Consider the following 12,320-nt stretch of genomic DNA (forward strand, 5'->3'; position numbering starts at 1 on the left):
GTTTTTTTGCCCAATCAAAACAATGTATAATTGGGAGAGATAACAAGAAAACTTTTTTAAGATTAAAAAAATTTACAACAATTGACGTGGTTAAAAAAATAAAATTATCATTCAAGTCATTGTACTATATTTCAAATTGCATTTTAACACAGGGTATATTTGAAGAGCAAATAATAATTGAATAAAAGTATAATTATTATGGTAATAATTACACTATCTTGTAATTACAAAGAATCATAATTCTTTAGACATGTTTAGTGATAGAGCATAATTGCATTATAATTCTCGTGTCATGTTTGGTAGTACAAATTGTAACTACATATTTACATAATTTATATTTTAAAAATATTAATTACTATAAAAATATTAGTATGATAAAAATAATTTATAAACAAGTAACAAAAATTAATATTAAATCATCATGTGTATTATGTTAGTCTAAAAATTAGTTGATAATGCGATTACTAATAGAAACAAGAAGAAAATAAACATCATATATGCAATTTTATATAATTGTTCTAGTTCATATTTGTTGAGTTATTCTCTTTTAATATTTAATATATACTCCTTACCATCATTTAAATTTGAATCGCATCATTAAAATTATTAAGATCTTCTTCGTTCATATACTCTTCAAAGTATGGTGCATCTCAATTCAACTTATAATTAAAGTTATAAAATATAAAGCATGCTAGTTCAATCCAACTTTTTTTTATACTATAGGCTTAATGACAAATTTGGCCACTAAAGTTTGAATGTTTTGTCAAAATAGCCTTAATTGTATTTTTTATCCTTTTTTGGCCATCAACTTTTGTTCTTTTTTCAATTTTCTTTTTTCTAACACATTTAATGAAAATACCATTAAAAAAGTTAACGGGGATGATGTTTTTTTAATGAGATATAATTTATTGCTTAGACAACCCAATAAGATAATTGCATGCGGAAAATAATAAAATAAATAAATAATAGATTAAATTAAAAACAACTCTTAATTTAAAGAAAATAAGCATAATTATCTAAAAAATTAACTAAGTAGAAAAACTTCTCAAGTAAACAAACGTATGAAAGATTGAAACCTTTTGAAAGAAAATAAATATTGAAACATTGAATTTATTCATTAAATCTATTAGAAAAAGTAGATTGAAAAAAGAACAAAGGTTGACGGAAAAAAAGAAAAAAAGCTAAAAAATACAATTAGGACCATTTTGACAAAACATGCAAATATTAGTGGCCAAATTTATCATTAAACCTATTTATATTAAGGTGATGTTGTTAATATGAGAAATATCATTTTAGAACAATAAGTGTATTCTCAACCATATTTCAAAACCTTAAATGTTTCACATTAAAAAGTTTGTGATTTGTCTATGGTTCTTATGTCTAGCATCATTCTCTCAAATGATATCATACTCCACGATATGGTGCAAGAAAATCTTTTATATTTGCATAACTAGCATCGACATTATATATTTGGATTCGCAGTCAAATAGCCTATAGCTTTAACTATAAAAACTTATATAAACTTAATTTGGAAAAAACATATGCTAGGTTATATCCCTTTTATAATACATAAATTAAGTAAAAGATAATGTAAAATTTTTAACATAAAACCTTTACAATAAAATAGTTTTATAAATTGTCCAAAATTCCATAACACTTCTTATAAATAATATAATTTTTTGTCATAACTTTAGAAAGCTAATTTTTATAAATAAGTTATGATAAAAATATTTATAACATTATTTTTATGAATAAGTATATTATTTTATAATATATAATATATACACATAAATAAACTATGTTCATACTTCTTGGCCATAATTTTTATAGGTAAAATATATATTATAACACTTTTATAACATGTAAGTTAATTCTTATAGTAAACTTTTTGGCCATTACTTTAGAAGAAAAAATTAGGATTTAAATAATATACTTTTGTTATAACTTTATAAAATACATATATTATTTTTATAATATAATTTTTAAGATTTATAATATGAGAATTTTTTGTCATAATCATCTTAAACACTATACATATTCATGTTTAAAATATGTTTTTATAACTTATTTTAAAATTGAATTCAAGTGTAATTACATGTATAATTACTTCAATTCTCACCTCCTCCTAGGAATTGAAAATTGTAATTGGGGTATTCCAATTACACCTAATTTGATGAGACCCACAATTACAATGATTATACAAACATGTCACCCTTGTGTAATTACAAGCAATTACACTCAAAATTACACTCAAATCTAATTACTAGGTTACTTTCAAAACACTACATTTATCTTTAAACTTTTATGTAAGTTGGACTCTTCTATTTTATTTGAAACAAAATAGCTCTCAATCTATTATTGTTTATGTAGCATTATTTTGTTATAGATGACACGTGGATAAATAATCTAAAAATTATAATTAAAAAATTAAAAGTTCAAAAATCATAAAATTAAAAAAATTACAATTCCAAAATTATAAAATGTAAAACAAAATTACAAATTTTTCCAAAAAATCTAAAATTTTAGAAAAATAGGAATACAAAAGAATTTTAATTTTTAAAATTTAAAATTTTCCAAAAATTATATAATAATAATAATACCTAAATTTCTAGGCAAGTTCACAGTAACACTCTATCAAATATAAAGCTTTTTTAAAATGGAGTTATTCATAAGGAAAAAATTACAAATTATATAAGATTTATTCATCATATAATTAAAAAGATAGCTAGTTAAATTGAATTTGTATGTTATATAAAAAAAAACAAATAAAATGCATCTGATTTATAACAACATCCATTGATATAAACATTTTATAGTTTTCGTGAAAAAAATTATCTTAATTTTCACAATGAACAAAATAGTTTATGGCGGCAATAGTAGTGGTATGTATGATTAACTCGCACCAAAATAACACCTTCAAAAGTAAAAGTGTCAAATTCTATAAACAACTTCAACAGAACAATATTTGAGTATTAAAAGATAGAGGGAAATAAAGAAATTTATATTTCTTAATATTTTGGTGTGTCATGCTATATCTTGGTATTTCATATCACTAAAATTTCTCTCCTATTTGGATAATCACATTTATTAAGAATGAACATAATTATTCTTTATATATTAAAAGGTTAACAACTTATTAAAGTGTAGATTAATATATTAAGTGATATGGACGCTCGTGGAACATGATTGCAAGTTTGTCCAAGTCACGAATTTAGTCTAGTGCTCTAGACGAACAATGAAACTTGGATTTCGATTCAACTTAAAACGCAACAATCCAAGTTAGATTTAATTGAATAAAAGGGAAACAAGTAAAAAAATGAATAATTAATAAGAAACAAGTAAACCGAATTGAGAAATTAAAGTTCTTAAGAGTCCAAGTCGATTTGAAAGAGAATACCTATTTTTGATGAATTTAGAACAATTATAGCCTACCAATTAGGGGAAAACAATCGATTAGAATATATTTGAAAGAATGATGATTAAAATTGAATGAAATCAAAAGAAAATATCAAAATAAGATTCGGTCAGCCAAAGACAATGAAAATGTGTTTGGAGTGATTTAGGTTGTTCTTGATGAAGAAGAAGCTGTTGAATGGATATCTAAATAAAAGAAACAAAACATATTAGTCATTGAAAAAAAATGAAAGAAAAAGAGGGGCGACTTGAAAATAGTCCAAGAATAATCAAATAAGGGTTTCATGAGTGAGAAAAAATCATTCTTGAACTTCAAAGAAGCCTCCAACCAGATCTGAAAACAAGAAAACAAAACAATTTATTTGAATGAAGAATTAGGCAATATAAAAATTGCTTTGTAACAAAAGGATTCAAAACAACAAGAAAAGAAAAGAACTCCTATTTTTGAATGATTCTTGATGTACTAAGGTGGGAGAACATATTTTATTGATGAACATGACCTGGAATTAAATAAATCAAAGACTAGAAACGAGAATAGAACAAAAAAAAGCAAAGAAACGAAAGAAGAGAGATAGGAAAGATGAGAGTGGCGCGTAGAAAGTCCTAAGGAGCTTTGGAGACAAGATGAATCTCAACCTCCTTCAAATGGTTCTAATTTCCCTTCCAAGAAAGACTCATTGGCAAGAAAAAAGCTTGAAGATTATTCCCACAAACTAAATAGATTATTAAAACTCTTCTAAAAGAAAACTCAAGAGAAATTCTTTAAAACAAAACTCAAAGAGGATTTTATTAACTCAAAATCAAAACAATCAATGAATAATGAATACAAGGGGGGCGACATTGCCAACCCCTAACTAATCTCCTAAATTTAAGAAATGTGATAAGTATGCCAACTAAGCATGACAACTCATCAACTAACTAACTGACTAACATACAAAAATAAATCTAAGTGTAGAATTGAATGGGAAATTCATCCAAGGTTCTAAATGGGCTCCTTGGGCCGAACTTTTACATGTTGATCCACTAACTAAGTAAAAGGAAACAAAAAAAATTAAAATGTTTAAAAATTGGGTCACTTCAACAATTTGGCCTGATATTCAGCTAAGCCCTTCTTCAAACTCCATGATGGGCTTGTAGACATCCTAATAGGTCAATTTTCAAGAACTTGGACTTGTAATTTGTTCGCGCCTGAAATTGGCTCATTTAAGCTCATACATGTAATCCATTACGCATCAGCTTCAAGCTTTGGTTTTTTGGACCAAGAATTCCAAGATTTGAAATCTTGATTTTCTTGGTTCTTGAAATCACCTAAAATAGCAAAATTGGACTAAGATTCGATTTCTTGATTTTCTTGAAATTAAGAAAGTGAATCTTGATTTTCTTTTCTCCTCGTATGTGCTCCTAAGGCCTTTGTAGCAAAGTCTTGGATAGTCCCATTCAATCTTTCCTTGAATTGCTTTGCTTTTGACCTTGTTATTAGGCCTTGATTTAAAGAACACAAAGACCTGTTCTTGATGGATTTGGAACAATTCCAAGCTAACAATTAAGGGAAAGCAATCGGTTAGAACAGATTTGAAAGAACAACTATTAAAATCGAATGAGTCAAAAGAAAATTCGCCTAAACAAGAACAATGGAAACCTAGATGCTTGGATGTTATGGAAAGAAATTAATAGTAAAATGGGTCATTAAAGGTAATTAATTTAGAGCTTTGTTTTAAGCAAAAAAATGTTAGTGAAACGGTGCATTTCAGATAAGGGTTAATGGGTGTTGCATTTTTGTTAAATGGTGCACTTCACCTTTTAATAAAACAATGAGTTTTGGGCTAGGGATTAACCATTGTCATGTAACAACTTCCTAACTGATTTCCTTGTAACTATCAATTCTTTCCATTTTAGAATTGTTGGAGACGGTAGGCAATTAGGGAATGGTTTGATTGAAATTTTCTTCCCCTCTAGTGTTCTCTTCTTCCTTTTCTCTCATTCCTTTTTCGATCTCTTTCCTCTTTCCAAAACGATCCGTAACAAAGGTATCAAAGCCTCGCAATCCTCAATGACCAGTGATAGGATTGCCACCCATTTGTAGAAAGACATTGGTCTCCTCCAACCAAAAGTTGCCAAACTCCAAGTAGAATTCTCAATAACGAATCAATTATTAACTAGACGGTATTACCTCTCGGCCTCTACTGCTTAACTAATCGACTGGTACACTATAATACCGCATACCCGTACCTGAGACCGAGATAGGATACGAGGCATTACCGAGATTTTAAGAATAATTTCAATTAATTTATATTATTTAGTATTCATTTTCATGTTTCATGTAACATCCTTTTTCATATATTCAATTCAAACATCATATATAATACGATACAATATTTAAATTGTCATATTTACATGCTCATTCAAGATATACGGACCTACCTAACTAAATTGCAGAAATACCAAGATTTAGGGGCATATTGGTAATTTACTATTTCCCCAAATTTCACCCAATCTTAAATTGATAATTTCATTCAATTTATTAATTTAGATAATAAAACAATTCATTCCCTTCAATTTAGTCATTTTTGACATTTTTACAAAATTACCCCCTAAAGTTTTACTTTTATTCAATTTAGTCCCTGAGCTCAAAACATGCAAATTAGCCATGCTAGCTAAATATTCATATATATTTTCCTCCTCCTCCTCTCGATTCCACATCCTTAATGTATATATCATGCTTACAAGTAACATTATCAATAATTTCACTATTGACTTATATGTATATTCAAAGTTATCCATCCGTATCATAGTCACTAAATTATTTATATCTGGAGCTATGGAACTCCAAATTAAGATATGCTAATTTTCCTTGAAACTAGACTCATATATCTTCTTACCATAAAATTTTCAGAATTTTTGGTTTAGCCAATAAGAACAGTTTATTCTTTAAATTTGCCCCTGTTCTGCTGTCTGACAGTTCCGACCCTTCTTCACTAAAAATTAATTATCTCCTCGTAAAGAATTCAAATGATTTTCACGTTTATTTATATTGAAAATATACTCATTCAGGATTCTAAACATATAAATTTAAGCCCCTAAATATTTTTATCCAATTTTTGATGATTTTCCAAAATCAGAATAGGGGAACCCGAAATCATTCTGACATTGTCTCACAAAACTTATTATATCTTATGATTTACAATTTCATTGCTTACACCGTTTATTCTATAAGAAACTAGACTCAATAAGATTTAATTTCATATTTTATTCATTATCTAATTCAATTTATACAATTTTTTGTGATTTTTAAAAGTTAGACTATTGCTGCTGTCTAAAACTGTTTTAGTGCAAAATGTTGATTTTCATTTTGCCCCAAATTTCACAGTTCATACAATTCAGTCCTTGCTCAATTAACCCCTCAATTAAGCTAATTTTCTCAATTAATACTTTTCCTAGACATTATAAGTTATTTCATAACTATTGAAATTCAGAATTTCCACATAAAACTCTAACTTCAAACTCTTTTACAATTTAGGTCTCAAACATTCACTTTCTATTCAATTCTTTCAATAAAATCAGTATATAAACAATTTAAAGCTCTAATTCCATGCTAAATCATCATATACTTCCAACACATATTCATAGAAACTTTCAATTTCTTTCATAGAATCAAAAACTAATGAATTCAACAAGTGAACCTAGTTGTAAAAGTCATAAAAACACAAAAATTTCAAGAAATAATCAAGAATTGAACTTACTTGCAGTAAAAATATGAAAAAAAAAGCTTAAGGGAACTCGTCCATGGTGTTTTTGCTGATGAGAATGCAGAAAAATAAAGAGAAATCTAGATAATTCCACTTTAGTCCTAGCTTTATTAAGTAAATTTTGCAATTTTCCAATTTTGCCCTTAATTCTCCTTATTTTCTTGCTGATTTCATGCCCTTGCCATCCAGCCCAAATAGACCCTGGGTCTATTTTCCTTTTAATCCCTCTTTCTTTTATTATTTAAGCTATTTAATCATTTCCCACAATTTTGCATTTGATACAATTTAGTCCTTTTTGTTCAATTAGCTATCAGTACTTTAAAATTTCTTGACGAAACTTTAATACTAACTTATTAACACTCCATAAATATTTATAAAAATATTTATGGCTTGATTTAAAATTCCCGAAGTCTCGATACCTCGTTTTCGATTCTAATTATTTTAATATATATATATATATTAGTACACTATTCACTATTTCAAAATTTTTCCTAACTTCACGTTTAACTTATACTCACTAAATTAATAATATTTCCTACTCATTTGTCGGATTTAGTGATCTCAAATCACTGTTTCGACACCATTGAAAATTAGGCTGTTACATACACGCTTAACTCTTGGCCTCACTTTCCTGACCAAGATAAATCCACGATTTACTCGATAACCTCGTCTCTCGATCCATTTGCCTATATTATTTCTTAGGGTCATCAATCCTAGGGCTTAAGCACACATAAATTTATACCAATAAATTCATAAGAGAAACCCTCGTTAATTTCCTAACTACTCACACATTCACTCGTTAAACTACTTAATCAATTAAACAGTTCCATAACCAAAACATGCTAGATATAATTAAAGCATAATAATTTATTCAATTATTCATAAAAACGCTAATTGATCAGGTTAACGAAAATATAAGTAAAAGAATAAGAGATAGGAGAAAGCTCATGAATAAATATAAGTGTGGTTCCAGAGCAATCTTTGTTCGCAATCGTCTTCACATCGGAACAGGAAGAATTTCGACTATGCAAACACAAAAATAAATTAAAACTGAAAAAACTAAATAAAATTGTCTTTACAAGTTGAATCCCCCTCTAATGGAGTTATAAGGGCTTTTATATAGGCAAATATTAGGGTTTTAGGTGCCTAAAATACCCTTGATACTTTGAGTGCAAGTAAGAAATAAAATCTAAGACAATCTACCCAAAATATGGTTGTTAACATTAGCACTATGTCATGATGTCGTCTAGGAATGCAAGTAAGAAATAAAATCTAAGAAAATCTACCCAAAATATGGTTGTTAACGTTAGCACTATGTCATGATGTCGTCTAAGAATGCAAGTAAGAAATAAAATCTAAGAATATCTACCCAAAATATGGTTGTTAACATTAGCACTATGTCATGATGTCGTCTAGGTTATGTTGAAACACTGGGTTTCAGTGTTACAACACAAGAGGCGGTGTCGTGACACTAGGTTCTAATGTTGCAACATCAATGCTTGTTTCATTCCAAGATTTTTTTTTTCGCTTCGATATTTGGTGTCGCAATATGGTTGTTGTCCTTTATGTTTTGGGGCCTAAAATGGCACCCTACACACTCAAATAACCCGTTAGTCATTCTCGAGACCCGAGTTGGCTTAACGGGTTGTCGAAACACTAGAAAATATGTAAAAATGCTTATTTTGCTAATAATTACTTCTAATCTACTAAAACAAAAAAGGAAACAAACTACCATACAATTACTTGAAATCAAGCTCATTACGTGCCGAAAATAGTCTAATTTGCCATAACGAACCGTGGCAGATCAAACTTAACAACTTGACTACCTCTAAATGTGCAAATGTTTGGAGTTGAAATCGTACAAATAACTATATTTAAAATTAGTGCAGTATTTGCAAGTGAACATGTCAAATTGTAATATAAATTTGTGTTATAATAGAACATCAGTTAGTATTCTGAGGATCATACCCAAGGGATTGCATATTGGAGAAATTTATTATTAGATTTCTTAGGCCGTGTGAAATTATCGAGAGAGAATTGGCCAGCAATTACCCCCAGAACTCGAGAAAATTCACAATTTTTCATGTTTCGATGCTAAGTCGGTATAGATCAGATCCTTCCCATGTGATTACTCCTGATGAAATTAAATTTCAACCAGATTTTTCATACAATAAGGAACCGTTGAAAATCTTGGCTAGGAAAGTAAAAGAGTTGCGAAATAAACAAGTATCGTAGTGAAAGTATTATGGCACTGACATGTTATAGAGGAAGCTACGTGGGAAACGAAAGAATCAATGAAATCTCAATACCCGAACCTATTTTTAGGTAATACATTTCGAAGACAATTTTCTTATGGGGGAAAGTTATAACAGCCAATTTTCCAATGGTATCGAAAATGATGATTTTGGAACCCCGTTTTCTAATGATCAAGTCAGTAAATTTTATTTATTAATATTTACGAGCCTATTATAAGGTTATATTGAATTTCAGTTCAGTAATTTTGTTGATTGAATGGTTAATTAGGGTACATTTACTAAATCATAAAAACCGTAAAAGTTAATCGCTATTGATTTTTATTAGTTAAAAAGGTTTAAAAGGTGATTGTTTGAGGTTTTATGTGGCAATTAGCCACCTTTTAATAGGTAGGGCAATTAGTGCACTTTTTCTTAATGTAGTTTGTGTTAATTAAGTAAAATTTGATAATAATAAAAAACACTAAAACATAAACTAAGGTGGTCTTCATCCATTTTTCTTCTCCACCACCGAAATACCACCATTGTAGAGGAAAGAAAAGCTTCAAGCATTCTTAAACATTTTGCCCTTGCATGTAAGTGTTTTCAAAGCTAGTTTTTTGTAAATTTTATATTTTTGAAATCATTGTAACTTGATCTAGCTAACTCGGGTACTAAATCACAAAACTGTTAAAGTTTTGAAATGTTGTCATTGATGGTTTTTTATGTTTTTTATGTTAAATGGCTTGGTTGTAAGCTTAAAAATGATTAAGGAATAAATTGTAAAGTGAAGTTTGTTAGTTTTGAGTTTAGGGACTAAAATGAAAATAGTTGAATTCAACTTGAAATTTCTGTAATTATATAATTTAGAGGGCTGTAGAAGGATGTAATTGAAAATGAACCAAGATTCGGTTTCTTGGACCAAGCATTTCAAGACTTGAAATCTTGATTTTCTTGATTCTTGAAATCACTTGAAATAGAAAAATTAAACTAAGATTCAGTTTCTCGATTTTCTTAAAAACAAGAAGGTGAATCTTGATTTCCTTTTCTCTTCGCATATGCTTTTGAAGCCTTTGTAACAAAGTCTTGGACAATCTCATTTAATCTTTCCTTGATTTGCTTTGCTGTTGACATTATTATTGGGGCCTTGAGTTAAAAAAAGTCCATCACATCTCTGGCCTGAGACACACCTTATTAATCATAATAAATAAAATAATAAGTTTCAAGTTATTTAAAATATTTTTAACCCTTTTTTTTCTTAATCAAATTTAGAGCGTAAGGAAAAGTGAAAAGTAAAGAATATTAATTAAAAAATTTAAGAAAATATTCCCAAAATTAAGTTTACAGTACTGTTTTGCCCTAGGGGTAAAGTTTTTTTTTTATTATTTACAAAAAGAGGTTCATTTCATAGAACAATAGTCATAATAGACAGGGCAACAATGGCATTTAGCCAAAGAAAATGGTTCCCAACAATCAAGATTTCAAACATAAGTGGTCAACCCCTCCAAAAGTAGAAAAAGAGGAGGAATCATCACCAATCAGTTAGGCGTTAGCCAATGTAGAAAATTAGTGCGTATAATCCTTATTATTGAGCTGCCTCCTTTTCCATTGAAGACCTTGCTTACAAGAGAGGGAGAAAAATAGTAAAGCACAAGATAGAGCCAAACATCAACAATCGAAAAGCCAAGAGACACCGGAAGAACGAAGGTATAGAGCCACCTCAAACAAACTGAAATCAACCACCAGCGACACCAAACCTGGATTTGTAACCATACAACGATTGAAGCGATAGAGATCTTGGAATCTGTCGAAACAAAACAACAAAGCAACATCTTGAGGCTTTTGGTGCCGCCAACCATCTACCATCCATAGTTACAGCAAAAAACTTTCACCAGAAGCAAGGAACATCACAGACGTCAAAAGACCACACCTATCTCTTTTTAACACCGCTCAGGAGAGAGAGATGAGCCATAAAAACTCAAAAGAGGCCTCCAAAGGGGTTATTAAACTGAGACGAGGACATCAAAATGACAAAAAAAAAAAAGAATAAGGTGAGGGATGACCAACCATTGACGACAAGTGATTGGTCGTCTAAAGGCGAACAAAGTTAAAGGAAGTTTTGAGCAATGCTTAAGGTGAGAGAGAAGAATGAGTTTAGTAAGAGAGAAAAGAATGTTGCTTCTCCCATTAATCAAAATTGAATTTTATGTTAATTAATTTAGTTTTTAAGTTTTAAAGGGTTAGCATTTTATATAATATATAGGGTTAGTATTTGGTGCACTTTACTTTTTTTTTTTTATTTCACAAGTAGTCTTAAAAATTATCATATATTTCTCTTTTTAAATATTTATTTTTTAATATTTTAGTATACCTCTATAAGACATTTATATAATATTTTGACTCTGTTTATGAAGTCTAAAAACTCATGTAATAATGTATTAAATATTTTTCCTATATATATATATATATATATATATATATATATATATATATATATATATGAACTGATCTATCAATGAAAAATGTTAATGATATATTATGTGATGAAATTAAATTGCAAAAATTACTATTAATGACATATGATAATAATCTACTTATATGACATAAATTTATATACTAAAAATATTTTAAATATGAATAATTACATTTATAAAAATTAAATAAACTTAAATACAGACGAAATCAAATTTAAACATGAAGCTTGAAGAGTCCCATTAATTCAAATTTAATTGATGTAAAAAAAAAAGTAAGCATTTTGTGGAAGAAAGAACTTTGGAGTCGAACAGAAACTGTACAAAATGATTCTTAGAGTTTGAACCACAACCTTTAATTTCACACAACCTCCCTAACCTATTATTCAAGCTTCAACTCCAAAATCAATAACTCAACTTTCCACAATCCATACCTTTTCTTTTTCTTTAAATATATA

This window comes from Gossypium arboreum, chromosome 13 (assembly GCF_025698485.1).
Source record: "Gossypium arboreum isolate Shixiya-1 chromosome 13, ASM2569848v2, whole genome shotgun sequence".
Taxonomy (NCBI): Eukaryota; Viridiplantae; Streptophyta; class Magnoliopsida; order Malvales; family Malvaceae; genus Gossypium; species Gossypium arboreum.